Raw genomic sequence first — 14,667 nt, 5'->3', positions numbered from 1 at the left:
TACAATTGGCCCTTGCTCCTACTTCAGCAAAAAATTAGGAATGTACTGAACTTCCCAAACATTGGGAGTGGCCTTGAGAGCAGCTGAACTGTGGTGTGGAACTTGAGGCAGGTGGGTTTTTTTTGGTTTAAATTCTCCTAATTCTGGCAGGACACTGGTGCTGGTATTTCTAATCTTCTTCCTCAGTGTCATAGTGGCTTGCTTGTGTGTGAAGGATGCTGAAGGATATGAGGAAAGCCATATGTGTGGGTGGAGAGAAACTCTTTTAAGACCAGGTAGTTTAGTGTTTGCATTAAAGTTCTGTAATTTCAAGGTGTTGATTTATCTTTAATTTTATGAAGAGCTGGGCTAACTCTTGCAGCCTGTCAAATTTGGGAGGAGAGGGGGCTGGAGGAGTGGAAAAAAGGTGCAGTGGGCTTGGGACTGGGAGTCTCAGTAGTTGTTGTCTCTCTCCTTGAATGTTTCTGGCAGCAATAGGAATAATAATATTTTAAGTTCTATGTCCATAGGAGGGCTGTAGTAAGTTATGCTTTTCCTAGAATTTGCTTAAAATTAAAACAAATAGCTTGGAGTTTGAGTATAAAATTAAGTGTAAAATATCATTAATAGATTACCTTGAAGTGTGTTATTTTACAGGCTAATCCAATCCTGATGTAATTTTGTAGTGTGGAAAGCTCTGAGCTCTTTTACTGGAGCTGCTTGCTTAATTTAGATTAAAATTGTACCATAAAAGGATTATAGAGTGTGTGCCTGTGCTAAGAAAGGATGTACTAAATATGTTGAGGTATTTTTCTACTCCCAGTTCCTTTTTGAAAGTGCATACTTAATTTTGGATGTTCTCTGCTGCCTTTGAATGTGCCACGTAACATCACGATGTGCTGAGGGGATGTGTTGGGTTGGTCTTGAGAGCATTTTTCAGTACGCTTCACCAGGATTCTGAGCTTTCTTGTTCTTTCTAGAGAGAAGAATTCAGTGCTGGACTGTCCTAAACACTACCCATGGTGCAGCTTCCAAGGACAGCTTGATTTCTGTGACTTGAAGAGGAGGCACATGTGCAGTGAGCCAAGAGGACATGGGCTTCCAGTGCATCTGGAACAATGATCAGGTACCAGCAGTTGTTGATATTCCAATTGTAGTAACTAGTTGCAAACTCAGAAAGATGTCAAGTGATGATGTACTCACTCCTGCAGTTGTCCTTTAATTCTAAATACTCTTCCTTTTCTAAGGTGAGGATGAGCTGAGTTCACCTTGTTCTGTGTTGTGTCCAAAGCCATTTCCCTGCTCAGCCTGCAGAGAGCTGATGGGAGTAACAGGAAGTGAGGAGTGCCAAAGGGGTGGGTGCATAGGTGGAGGTCAAGTTATTCTTAGTGTTTACATTTTTCCAGTGTAAGTTGGAGTCTGAAAGAATTTGACTCTATTAATTCAGATGTATTGATTTTGTGAGGGGATGGCTTTACCATGTTATTTTCTGTTGTTTTAAGTACTTTTACATGGTATTTCCCTGGTGATTGGCTGGAGAATGCAGATTCTCAGAGGAATCCAGGCTGTTGTAGCTGGAGTAGAGACACCAGCAAAGTTCCAGAAACACAGCAATTCATGGTTATTTTGACATTGCTGTTCCTAGGAATATATAATCTCTTGATTCTGTGTCATATATGCATTTTTTTAGTTTAACTGCATCTATTTGATGTATTAAAAATTAAGTGGTAAAACTTGTATGTTAGCAAACCACATATATCTGTCTGTATGAAGAACTGAAAAGGAGCTAATTCTAGAAAAACTCTGTAAGCTTTGGGGAATAAAGTTTAGAAGAATATGTAGAAAATAGTTGCTTGTTTCTCTGTAGATGCTACTTGAAAAATTGTTTATTCTTTTCTATAAAATTATCTAGAGTTTTCTTCAGTTAGTGGCTGGATATCTGTGTAATGCAAGAAAATGTAGTTGTTTCACTTGAGGAGACTGAAAATGGGTTTGGTCTACACATTTTCTTTACGTTTGTGTGATCTTTGTTGTACAGAGATGCTTCATGCAGAGAAAGCTACAGATACGTAATTTTAGGATGTGCCTGAGCCACCTCTGAGTGGGATTGCAGGAAGATGTGAGATGGAGCTACATTTTGGGATTTGTTTCTTAATATAAAAGCTGTCAATTTTTACCCATTCTGTGAGGAGTGGTGGGTGCTGTAGAGGCAGAGCATCCATATATTTAGATTCTGGCTGTCTCTTGTTACGAGCTATAATTAAGGTGAAGTATTTTGCTGAAGAATTGAATTCTCCCTTGATTTGAACCTGGTTCCATCTCAGTGAAAGCAATTAGTCGCTTGAACCACCCTGTCCTTGCTTCATCGGTGACAATTCATCAGTTGCTTCATCGACAATAGTTGCTCCTATTTATCTGATTTTTTGTGGTTAATAGACAAGGCACTCTATCTGGGAGTGCTGTGTATGATAGTGGTGAGTAGAGGAAGCTTGAGGATGGAAGGTCTGGCCCTAAGGAGGGCTGTGACATTTATAGAGGGCTGGAGGTTATAAAACACTCCCGTGAAGCCCTGGAAGGTCCCAGGGTTAATGCTTCAGCTGATGTGCTTTTGAACATGGCTCAGTCAGCCTCTCTTAGCCATGACTTGAATTTACTAATGTGTTGCTGCTTTTCCTTGGATGGGCAAATGCCATGCAATACAAAGCTGGTGGTTTGAGCTGGAGTGTTTGACATTGGGGGAGTTTGATGTGCCCCTTGGGTGAACTCTGAAGGTTGTCCCTTAAGATCAGTTCTGGGATTTAATTCAGAAAATATTTGGGGTGCTGTGCAGTAAGCTCTTTAGGGCGCTTTCTTCTCGTACTGCAGTGTCCAACGTTGTGCTTGGAAACAAGGACCAGACCCCACTGCTGACAAGTTCAGTGTTCTAAACTCCAATGTTCTGCTAATCGTGGAAGTCACTATTTAAAGTGCTGTCACAACTCATGAACTGAGTAATTCTGCGTCGTGATATCTCACACAGATCAAGAGGACTCTTCTGTGTCTGCAGTGAGCACTGGGGGAGCAGAAGTCTCTTGGGAGGGAGGAAAAAAAAGCAGTGAGCTCTGAAGCCAAACCTACTGAAAGCTTCCTGAGTCACACAGGTCTGGGAGGAAGATGCTGAGCAGGTTTTGTTTGCCTTGAGAATATTTACATAGAGCTGATCCACTCTTCTTGAAGGAACTTTATCACAGTACTACAGAGAAAACTGTTGGTACTAAATATAGAGTCTTATTCTGGCAGTCTCATGACTTGAGTTCTGCTATCTTAATGGGCTTTCTGCAGTTTTTTGATAGAAAATCTGAATATTACTCCTCGAAAGGGTTGTGTAATACTAGCAAGGACAGAAAGATTTAGTTTGGTGAGACTTTGCACTGCAAAAGATCAGAGGAATATCATCCTTTTTTTTTTTTCCCCAGCTTCTGCTGTTGCTGCAAAGCTTTCAGTGCTTCGCTATCTTCACAGAAGATCCCTCAGACATTCCAAAAGTTCATCTTGGTTTTTTGCATCAAAGCAATATCACTACTGCTGGACAGTTTTTGTGAAATGATTTTTGTTTCCTTCCTAATAGAGGAAACAACCGAAGTTCCTTAGGCTGGTGCTTCACTGTTTACCATTTAGAAACATTCTTCTCACAGCCTAAGTAATTTTTTCTTCTTTGAGTCCATTGCTTTTCCTGCTCACTGTAGATGTGGAGCATGACTTCCCTCTTTCTTTGCAGAAACCGTTTCTGTATTTATTAGAAACATATGTCTCTCATTCTTAGCTTCTCATTTTACTCTGTCCAGACTGAGCCACCTCACTGAGCTACCTCCCCATCCCTCAGAGCTCACCTGATGCCCTGTCTGCCTTTGCTTTCCATTCTGGGGTGGTTTCTCACATTCCCAGCAAGCCTTTCCCAAAAGTGGACTTTCCCAAAGGCTTCACCAAAACTGAGAGGATTAGGAATTTGTATTCCCATCAATGGACAGAAGTTGCCTTCTTTGTGACAACTGGATATTTATAATTTGTGCTCAGTCTCTGATCTTCTCCATCCCCAATCCTTATCTACAGTGCAGCTGCTCAGCAGTTGTTTCTATATTTATGCAGGTGATTTTTTTTTTCCCTCAAACACTTGACCTTGGGGAATTGGACTGCATTTTTTAATCACTTCTTCGGTTTCATTAATTCCTCCCTACAATAGCTTCCCATTTACGCATATGTTTTTGTGGCAATAACATAAATTATAGGACTTTTCTTTCCACATGGCACTAATACTGAGGCTTCATTGTCAGGTCCCATTGCTTTTTGCAGGTTCCTCACCTGGCAGAGGAAAAGTGACAGTGTCTCAGCTGGCTTTACAAATGTCCATTATAACTGCTGTTGATGAATACTTATTTTTAAATTCTTTTCTTCGGTCTTTCTCACTGCTGGGAACCCTATTAGAGTTAATTATTGCTATGGAAGACTTGATTTCAGCCTGTTCTCTGGGAGAAATATTATTTGTGGCTGTTTCCCTGAACAGATAGATCTGGTTTTCTGGCATGGCCTCTGCTCAGCTGGCCACTACCACTCTCAGTCTGGGAAGGCTGTTGTTCACTGCATCAGCTGCCCTTTCAGCAGATGTAATGTCTCTTATGTAGCACCATTTTCCTTCCTGATGGAATTCCAGAGCTTTTCTTTATGTCTCAGGAGCTGGGCTGCCATCCTTCACAACACAGTAGTCTGCAAATGTAATTTTTAAAACTTTCCCAGCTTCATCAGTGCATATTTTTGAACATTACAGTGTTATGTCTCTTCCTAAAACTACACAGATTTGAACCACAAAGGCAGGGCTCACCTGAAAAGAGGAGGGAAAATCACTCAGAAACTCCTTAAAAAAGGAATCCTTACTAACCTTATGCCTAAACACACAATGCTTTTTGTCTTGTCATTGTCTTTTAGTGCCCTTAGTGTCTTTATTTTACTTTATTGTTAGTTCCTGGAGTGTTGCTGAAGGCAATACAAGGTTAAAGGCAGTCATTGTAATTGTTACCTACTACTACCCATCATGGCTCACAGAGCACACTCGAAAACACAATAGGCAACAGCATGGAAGGTGGCTTTGTGTAAGTAACCTCACTTTTGGGTAACAGCAGTTGGTAGGGCTTTGATTTGGAGACTGTGCAATGGTGGTACAAGTGTCTGTGAGGTTTTTTTTGAGTAGCTTTTAGGGATACACTTATGAGAATGTGGAGCTTTCCTTTGGGATGTTGCAGATCTGTGAGCCTGTGCCTGTTTCTAGCTCCCTGCTTCTCTGTGTAAGCAGACCCCGGTTCTCTTGGTGTCTCACTGAAGCTGCTGTTCAGAGAGCAGAGGCAGAACTCGACTTTCTGATCTGAGAGGCTCTGAGCCATGCTCTGGGCACAGCCTTTTTGCCTGTGGAGGAGCAGCTTGGGCACCAAAACCTACCCCCAGCTTTGTTTTACCCCTTAGTTTGTGTGGGACTCATCTCCCAGCTACGGGCTCTGGGCTGTGGTGACTCGGGAATGAGGTCTGAAATCACCAGGGCTGTCCTGTTGTAAACAGACTCCCTCTCCAAACAGGGCTTTGACTGGAATTGCTGCTCACCTTTCTCTGGGTGTTGCACATGTCCCATTTTGGGGCTTTTTCTCTTTTCCTCTAGTCACGCTTCTCAGGTTTCAGCACTGGTCCTGTCAAATTACAGTTTTGTTCACCTGTCTCTGCAGGGAGGACTTCTCAAAGTCCCAGGTCTGGGCACATTCTGGATAAAATCCTATATGATAAATACATAAATTTCATTTCTGGTCTTAATAAAGTGCCATTGAGACAATTGATTTAAAATTGTGTTATATTAGCCCTATAGAGTGTGTAAGAGAGATATAAAATCACAAAGAAAAGGAAAAAGAATAAAATAAATTCGCCTATACAGCTACATTATCCATTCAATTTTTTTTCAATTTTTTCACAATATTCCAGTCTTCTGTAACTGATATTTCTGGAATGTGTAGGACAAATATGATGTAGTCATAAATCTCTGTAAATAGCAAGTTTGGAAGGATGTGAAAGAGAAGCTTTTCTCCTTAGAAAAGAGAAAGGTGAGTTGCACCAGGTCAGGTCTGGACATAATGACAGCATGAACAAGAGTCTGATTCCATGATTCTGATTCCTTCCTTCCTAGGCTCTCAAGAGGGATGTGTGTCTAGGGCTGGGAAGAGTGGATTCAAGATTTCAAGGGTGTTCAGAACTTGACAATGAAATGCCCCTCTCAGCACCTTATCTATGCAAATATTTACCCAAACATTTGCCTGTTGGAGAACCATTTGCTGTCTCACTTCACTTATTTACTCATCCAGGTAGGAAGTTTTCACAGAGCAGTCCCTCTTGTACCTCCAAGTGTGTGCTGAGTAGGTTTATTAAAAGCCTTAGTGCTGCATAATTATGAAATTAACCTTTGAGTCACTCCCATCTCTTTTCTAATTTTCTGCTTTTGTCAGTGGAATATGCCACGGGAAGCGTTAAGGATTTGCTTTGTGTTTGTGCTTCCCTGTGTGGCTGTTCTGGGCCACTGTCCATAGCAGGACAGGATCCTTGGATAACTCAACTGTGGTCCCAGGCAGCAGAACCATCCTTCCTTGTCAAAGGCTGGCTTAGGATTTTTTCCCAAGTTGTCAAGGCCTACAAATAACAACGTATGCTATTTTTGAATATTGGCATAATATTGGTATTCTCAGTCTTCTGCAATTTTAGTTGTTCACCAGTTTATTAAAATTGAAGGTCACAGGATTGGAGAACTTGTTAAATGATTATTTAAGGACTGGGCTCAAATCAATAGGATGTGCCAACTTGAAATGTTATGCCTAGCAGATGCTGTATAACATTCCTATTAGTTATTAATTGGCTTGGAAATAATTATCTTGAATTTTTCAAATATGGTAAATAGTTTTTAAAATTACTTTTGGCTTTCCTTTTGCACCCATTGCCATCACTTTGGCCTTTTATTTCTCCTACTGGTCTAGTTATTTGGTTGCCCATAATTCCTTTCAGAAATCCTGCTGCCTGTCAACTTTTCACTCTTGTGGTCCCTTAAGAACTTTGAATTTTCAGTATTTTATACCCTTTTTGTATATAGTACATTTTTTCCTGTGTTTTCTCGTTAATACTGAGCCAAATTGTATTTGGCATCTGATACTTGAGTTCCCTGCTTTTACCGAGGATTTTGTCTGAGTGAGAAGGAGGAGAATAATTTCTTTCTTCATATTGATCAACTTAGTTACTGATCAAAGGAGCTGTGTAACGTGTACTGTGAAAATACTTATCTGGTTGCAGCACAACCTAATAGTGTAGCAGCCATCAATTTTAGGACAATATGGGGTTTTTTTGTTTCACAATGAATTACTACCTTGTATTAAATTCAGGATCTTTGTGTTTAAAAACCTGAGCCATTGAAGCATAGATGAAATCGAATGTTGGGATATGGAGACAAACCACCATGGACAAGAAAATCTGAAATTCTGTGCACAAGCTCTTTTTTTCTCCTGGAGTTTTCCTGGGGTTTTGTTCCCACTTATTTTCTCTGCTGCGTATTCTTTTTTTTTAAATGTCACTGCAATTAACCCTTGGAAACCTCTGAAAATTATTTTCCTTTCTATTTTTATTCTGACTTTTCTTATTCTATAATGGTATTTCTCCTTCTCTTCTGCTTCTTGCATGGGCTATTGTGCTCCCCCTTCTAGTTCCTGAATTGATCCCTTTAGGGTAAGAGAGTAAATTAACATTTTTGGCTGTTTTGAAAATGTCAGGGAAATCTGGAAGCTGTTTCCATCTCGTGGTGGTGTAAAGCTGAGTGCTGGGCTCTGGAGGGCAAGGCAGAGGGTCAAAGCAGGTGCAGCTGGGATTTGAAATGGGGGCACAAAGTGATCCCTTTGGAGAAGAGAGATCTCTCTCTCCCTCCACTCCTGCTTCCCTTGGGTACAGGAGTGCTCAGGCTGCAGCAGTGGCATTGTCTGGGCAGAAATCTTGTGCTTTGGTGACTTTTTAGCTCTTAAAGAAGAGATATTTCTCGAGCAAAATTAAATTTGTGGTTTCTTTGATCTTGAAAGTAGGTAATGAGAAATGTGCATTCCTTTTCGTTTCCCCTAGTCAGATCCATAAGTCTCAATTCAGAAACCACAATCCAAAATCCAAGCCCTCCTCCTCCCTATGCAGAAGCTGGTATCAGTGGTGCTGGCTCACATGAGATCAAGTAGGCACAAAATCCTTGTTTTTTCAGCCCAGGTCTGTGTTGTTGTTGTTACATCCAGTCCTGGTTTATTTTGGGATGTTACCCACTTTCTGTAAGGAAAGGTAGCATCATCTCAGACATTCTTTTCATGTGTGCCCCACCAGAGTAATTTTTGGCACACCCTGTTTTGGTGAAATTGCTTCCTAATGGCTAGGAAAAGGTGTGGTGAATATATGGGAATTCTGTCTCTTAATAAGTTCGAGGCTGCGAATTGTTGAGAAGGAGTTTGAGGCCAAACTGATGAATTCTGGTCAATCCTGTGATGGTGTAATTGCCGAGCTTGCAGCCCAGGTTATCCTTTGAACTTTGACCTTCATTCCTTGTCATGCTCATCCTCCATTCCTTCGCTCACCTTTCAGAGCTACAAAAAGAAGGGAGAACTTGTGCTTTTCCCCTGCCCATAGCCAAGTGAAGCACAACTGCTCTTGTTGTATACTGAATGTATACGGGTCACAGGACTCTGCCAAAGATACGGGTGTCCTCTGCTCTGCACAGTGAAGTATATTCCATTGGCCTGGGATTGGGAATGGGTGATGTGCCCACCATTCCTCAGGTATCCCCGAGTGTGAAACTCCACCTGCTGTGAGCTTTGTTCTTGGACGTTGCTGAGGTTGTGAGCTTGTCCTCTCGCTGCCGGGAATGTTTCACATGGAGCTGAATGTGGGATTTTGTTAATGCTCCTATTTTTATTTTACCGCTGCTTTTGCATCGCTAATCAAACACAAGCCTCCTATTGTTCTCCCCGCTTCTTCCTCGCGGTACGTGTTTATATTTAGCTATTTTAATAATAATACGCAGGGTTTGTAATCCCGCAAGAAGCCGGGGCGGCGATGAGCTCCTTTTCTGCTTGCCGAACGCGTTGGTTTGCCGTGGCAGATGGCTGTTCTCCGATGCGCCGCCGGTGCCGGAGATGCGCTGGCCCGGCGCCGGTGCGGGGCTCGGGGCGGGCGGGGACCGCCGCTGCCGGTGCGCAGCCCCCGCCGGGCTCCGGCCAGCCCCATTTCCATCCATTCATGAATCCGTGACGTCAGCACGCTCCGTGCTTCTTTGCAGCAGGCTGCAGGATTGTGTGGGTGGAATTTCCTTTTATTTTGCAACACTTCCTTTTTTTTTTTTTTTTTTTTTTTCCCCCCTTTTTTTTTTTCCTTTTTTTTTCCTTTTTTTTTTTTTTTTTTGCCTTCCATCTTTTTTAAAACAAGAAAATGGAGCATCACATAGGAAATCTTCAGCCTTGTGAGTATTTGGGGGGAACGTGTTTCTGTTAAGGGGTGTGTGTTTGTGTGTGGTGTTTCATGGTCAGCATTCCCCTTTCGCCATTTATTTCGGAAGGGCAGATGGATGTTGCATTTGTGATGGGAAAGGGCTGAAAAAATGATGCTGAGAAAAGGAAGAGGAAACGTGAAACCTTAATATATCCATCACTGCATATGAATCCGAGAGCTGGCCTGGCCTTTGCCTGTCGGTGTGCTGGACATTTTTCACTTGCAATTTTGCACGTTATCTTCTTGTGCCCCCCTTTTAAAGGGGAAGGGAATGGCAGTGGAGAATGGATATAAATGGAATATGCAGGCAATGACATAAGAATTACTAGATAGTGTGAAGAAACAGAATTGTAATTTTTGCTTTGTGGGGAATTGTGATTTTTTTTTTCCTCCTTGTGGGCTAATCAAACAATTCCTCTTGTATGTTACAGTGTTAAATAATTTAATTTTATTTCTGAGATGGAGGTACATTTTTCTTTCAATCAGCCGGGTAGGAATTTGCTCCTGTATTATTGAAAATAGCAGTTTGAGCTGTCTCTGATGTGCTGAACACAAATTTCACCCCTCGTTTTCCTAATAAATGGGGGAGCTGGGAGTACCTTTGCAGTTAACGATACTGTTCACTGGGGCAAGATTTGTCATATTCCTGCTCACCTGAATGGGCATGATGTCATGTTTTCTCCCAATGAAAGGAAGAGCTGCTCTTTATTTTTGTTTTGAGGGGTGGTTTAGGTGCTGCAGTAGCTTAATCATATCAAACCACATGTCTCCCTTAAGTAAATGAAAAATGGGATATTTTAAGTAGATCTGGAGAAAGATGACATCAGGCCCATGTGTTTGGATATACTGATTTTAGCAGTAGACAATCTGTTCAGTAGAAGAAGATGAAGGAATGTATTTGGATCAATAATTTTGAGGAAGAAAATATGAAACTGTTTGAAAGGAGAGAGATGCAGTCAGTCTGGCTGGGAAATGTGGGCACTTTCCATGGTACCTGCTGTGTGGGTAGCCACAGACACCTTGGGACACCCTAGAATGGGGAGGCTAGAGTTGTCCTGGCTTTAAAAGTTTTTGTCACGATCCTTTTTGTTGTGCTCCTGAATGTATACGGGTTTTGTTTCTAGAGAGAGGCAGCCCTTTGAACCCTCTGTGACAGCCTTCCGCTGAATCCGGATTTTGATGTAGTGGGGGTTTTGTTTGTTTGTTTTGCTTTAACACCGGTTTTGTTGCCTGTCTTTGGGGCCTCTAGCCTGAGTCTTTGATCTAGAACGGTCCTGTCATTCAGATTTGTCTTTGTCCCCTGCTGCCCGATAGTTAAATTTATAGCTGGCATTCATTTTGACCCTTGTGCCTGGAATTAGCAAGTAACTTCGAGCACAGGATATATGGTAGGGGCTCCCACTGTTCCCCAGCTATAGGTGAACTTGGGTTTAATCATATATGGGGTTTTTTGGTTGCATTTTTAACCCCCCTTTTTCATCTCCTATTGTAAAGACTAGGTAAGTGGCTTATCTCCAGTGGATCAGAAAACTGAATAATGGTTTATTTGAAAATCTCTTCCTAGGTAAGACCTTTTACAATTAGGAGTTATTTAAACATGGGTCTACTCTAAGCAGTGGCAGGATAAGAAAAGTTTTAAGTATTTCCTGTTTTCTTAGGACTTTTTTTATGGTGACTGATTAAGTTTGAGTTGTTCCCACCTGGTACCTGTTCCAGGATGTCTGCAGTTGAGATGTGAGGAGTGGATTTTCAAGAATAGGGCTTCTCAAAATGACAGAGTTATTAAATAAAACTTATTTTTTAAATATAAAAATAAATCTAGCATAGCTTGTGTGAACAGATTTTAAATCAGTGCCGGTTGCCCTTCTGCCCTGGTCCTTGGGACCAGGGCAGGCAGGGGAAAGTGCATTGAGCCTTTTTTAGCCAAGCTCTGACCTGAAATCCCAGTGGAGGAAGGTGGCAGCAGGTTCACTGCTTGTACAACTTCCAGTGAGTTCTTAGCCATAACTGAATCCAAATGAGTCAACTGAGGCAAATGTTATCTCTGAAGCTCTCAGGAGTCTGGCACTTCATCAAGCCCTGTCCAGCTTCTGGGACTTTGTTTTTTATCCCTCCTTGGCAAATACATCCCATACAGAGGCTTAGGCTTTTGTAGGCTCCTGTTTTGTGACATTGCAGCAAATCGGTCTGGTCTCCTGGGGAGTGGGAGGTAAATATTTCACCCAAAACACAGACTACTTAGGGCTGAATACCAAGTTGGCAGCTGTGGCTGGGCCAGGAGCAGCAGCACTGTGTGTAGTTACTCCCACCCCTATTAATACTCAGTGTGTGCTTTGACCTTTGTGCTCTCTCCCTTCTACAACTTCAGCTGAGAAGTTGGTGGTTGGAGGGGCTTCAAAGGCTTTGGCAACAGTTGGGTGTAGGCAAGGAGGAAGAGCAGATTTGTCTGTGTAAAGTCTCTGATTTATAACCCTCTGGTGAAGCTGTGATTTTTGGTGCTGTTCCCTCTGGAGCTGTTGGTAACATACACTGAGGTGCTGTGAGGGAAGTAAGGAGAAAGTCCTGGCAGGAGTGGGAGGCTGGACTTTTTCCAGCGTGGTGGGTTGGAGGAATGGAGGTCTCTGTGTGGACATTCTGTTCATTCCAGGGATGCTTGTCCTTTCCTGTCCCCCATGTCTCTTACCTTCTGCAGGACACCAAAATCAGTGATGCAGCTGTACAGCTGTGACTCTCCTGCTAAAACACAGAAAGTCCAGCCTCATCATCCTTCTATGCTGGAGGCGACCCTCAGATGTTGAGCCATCAGCTGCACCCCAGAGTGGTCCGGCTGGGGTGTGCTGAGTGCTGGTCTCTGCTGGTTTGGGCAGCACGAGCTGTGCCAGGCCTCAGGAGCTCCTCTGGGATGCAGCCCCAGAACTGTGTTGTTTGTGTGTTAGCAGCACACAAAGCTGTAGTGGAGCAGCTCACACCTCTAACCCTGCACTGTCTCTAATACAGGCTTACGAGAGGCTCCTGAGCGGGGCATTGTGCTGCCTCTGTCGAGGAGTAATCCTCTTTGCTCGTGTATGGTGCTTGCTAAATACAACTTAGTACTGCTGTCATTTCCTATACCAGATCTGCCAGCTGGATTTTTGAGTGTCCTTCCCCTTCCGAGCAGGTGTCCCCAGGCATGGACCTGGTGTGGGGTGGCAGAGCACTGCACCTGTCCCAGGAATTGTTGCACTTTCATGGAGAGCTGTTGAGTTACTTCATTACTGGGTGTGAAGCACATAAGCTCTTAGTGCTGAGAAGTTTGTGTGTGTAGCATTTACATGTCAAATGTGCTTTGCGAATGTTGAATAATTCATATCTACTATAAAAATAAAAACAAGCGTGGGAGTGAGCGAGTTTACCTGAGACCAGTCTGACGCCTCACGTGAATTAAAGTGAGACTTTGATTCATTCACTAGATTCCTGAAAGCAGCAGTGTGATGTTGATCTTCATCCTCAAAGATCTTTCAGACATTAATTAATCCTAATTCTACTCTTTGGAGGAAAATAGGGTGTTTCAATTTTGTAAGCGGAGGAAATTCCAAGGTATTGTTCATTGGTCTGGAACATTTAGTGCCTTCATGTGGCAATGTCAGTGGGGCTGCAAGGCCTCTGTGAACTAAACTGGAATTTTTTCTGGTGCTCATTGTAGAATATTTCGGTTTGAATCTCTGAATCTGTTGTTGTATAGAAATAGTAATATAATAACATATAGTAATATAATAACATATGGCTCAATAATAACATGGGGATTGTCAATGAGGTAAAAGTGCAGAACAGAGAAGGATGAAGAGAAAAGAATGGAGTCTGAAGCATGTGACTGGGTTTGAAAAGTTGCTCCCTGCTATGGAGACAGCTGGAAAGGTGAAAGAGAAGAGTGTAACTTAAGATCATTTTTACATTTTAATCTGAGACCCATTTCAGCAGTAATTCTGTAGTATAAAAGGCTAATCAGCATTTGGTCTGTCTTTATCCCAGCTGAATGTTTTCCAGTGTATCGATGGGCCTGTGGTGGAGGGTGTCAGTGGTGAGCTGGTGTGTGGGGCTGCTGGTGCTCCCTGTGTGCACGTAGCTCACGACGTGTGGCAACCACAGGGAGGGGAACAAAAAGCAAATGGGTGACTTAGTTACACTGATTTTTATGAAGTAACTGCATGCTCCTTGGTTTGTTCCCCTGCTCTCCAGAGGCAGGTGGCTGCTGGGCTCCCCTTTCCCCCAAAGCTGAGCACCTGGGCTCGAAGCAGAGCTGCTCTCCAGCAGGAATGTGCAGTCCCTGGTCCCTGCAGCCAACACAAGAGTCATTATGCAACGCCACTTACTTCCTATGGCATCAGATTATGCAATTTCTGAGCAGAAGAATGCAAAGCCCTGGAAGAACACAGTAGCATTTTAACAGATCCAAAAATACCTCCTGCAGGATAGAGGCAGCATTTCTGTGTGTAGTGCTGAAAATACGCTGTTACGTAAGGTGCTTATTTCCCAGCCGGTGCTTGGCAGGGCTGCCAGGTGAAGCAGGATGTGCTCTCCCTGCCACTGGAGAGGTCTCCCTGCACTCACGGGAGGCTGGATGTGCTCTTTGTCTCTCTTCTTCACCAAGATGAATTTTTATTGCCTTTTTTTTTTTTTTTCTTTTGAAAAATAAAATAAAAGAAGTGGATGCTTGATTTCTCTTTCCAAATCAAGTACTGCTTCACCATCCCCCACAAATTTGTGACCTTATGTTGAAGGAGGTTCTAGTGAGACATTTAACTCATGGTGTTGGGGGTAGAAATTCATTCCTATGCTGAGAGCCAGGGCATATGCACACATTACATATGGGGGTAAGAGTCACCAGTTCTTTTAAGGTGAAGTCTGCTTTGGAAATCTATTAAATATCTTTGTAGGAGACGAGAGCATGCTAGGAAGGGGGTTCTGGTTCATACAATCTGTTGGGATTTTGGCAGGAATACTTACCAGAGACTCTTAAAGAGGCTATACAGCTATTAAGTAACTGAGACACCAGGCTGGCAGACAGATTACTAGTTAAATGATATGGAATAAGAGTAAGGATAAAAGGATGATAATGTTGAAATATTTTTCTCTGCTTTGGAGATGGCA

General features: G+C 42.6%; 1 protein-coding gene across 2 annotated transcripts in view; it reads left to right on the top strand.

Annotated features, from left to right (window-relative positions):
* Positions 1 to 14,667, top strand: part of MAP3K13 (mitogen-activated protein kinase kinase kinase 13) — a 69,332-nt gene that overhangs the window by 25,296 nt on the left and 29,369 nt on the right. For both annotated transcript variants that reach the window (XM_066326170.1, XM_066326171.1), the window contains exon 3: positions 960 to 1,105. The gene's annotated coding sequence lies outside the window, so the exon portion shown is untranslated. The remainder of the gene's footprint in view (positions 1 to 959; positions 1,106 to 14,667) is intronic.

Source organism: Sylvia atricapilla, chromosome 10 (assembly GCF_009819655.1).
Source record: "Sylvia atricapilla isolate bSylAtr1 chromosome 10, bSylAtr1.pri, whole genome shotgun sequence".
Lineage (NCBI taxonomy): Eukaryota > Metazoa > Chordata > Aves > Passeriformes > Sylviidae > Sylvia > Sylvia atricapilla.
Note: the sequence above shows the minus strand (reverse complement) of the source record. Positions and strands in the feature narration are given on the sequence as shown.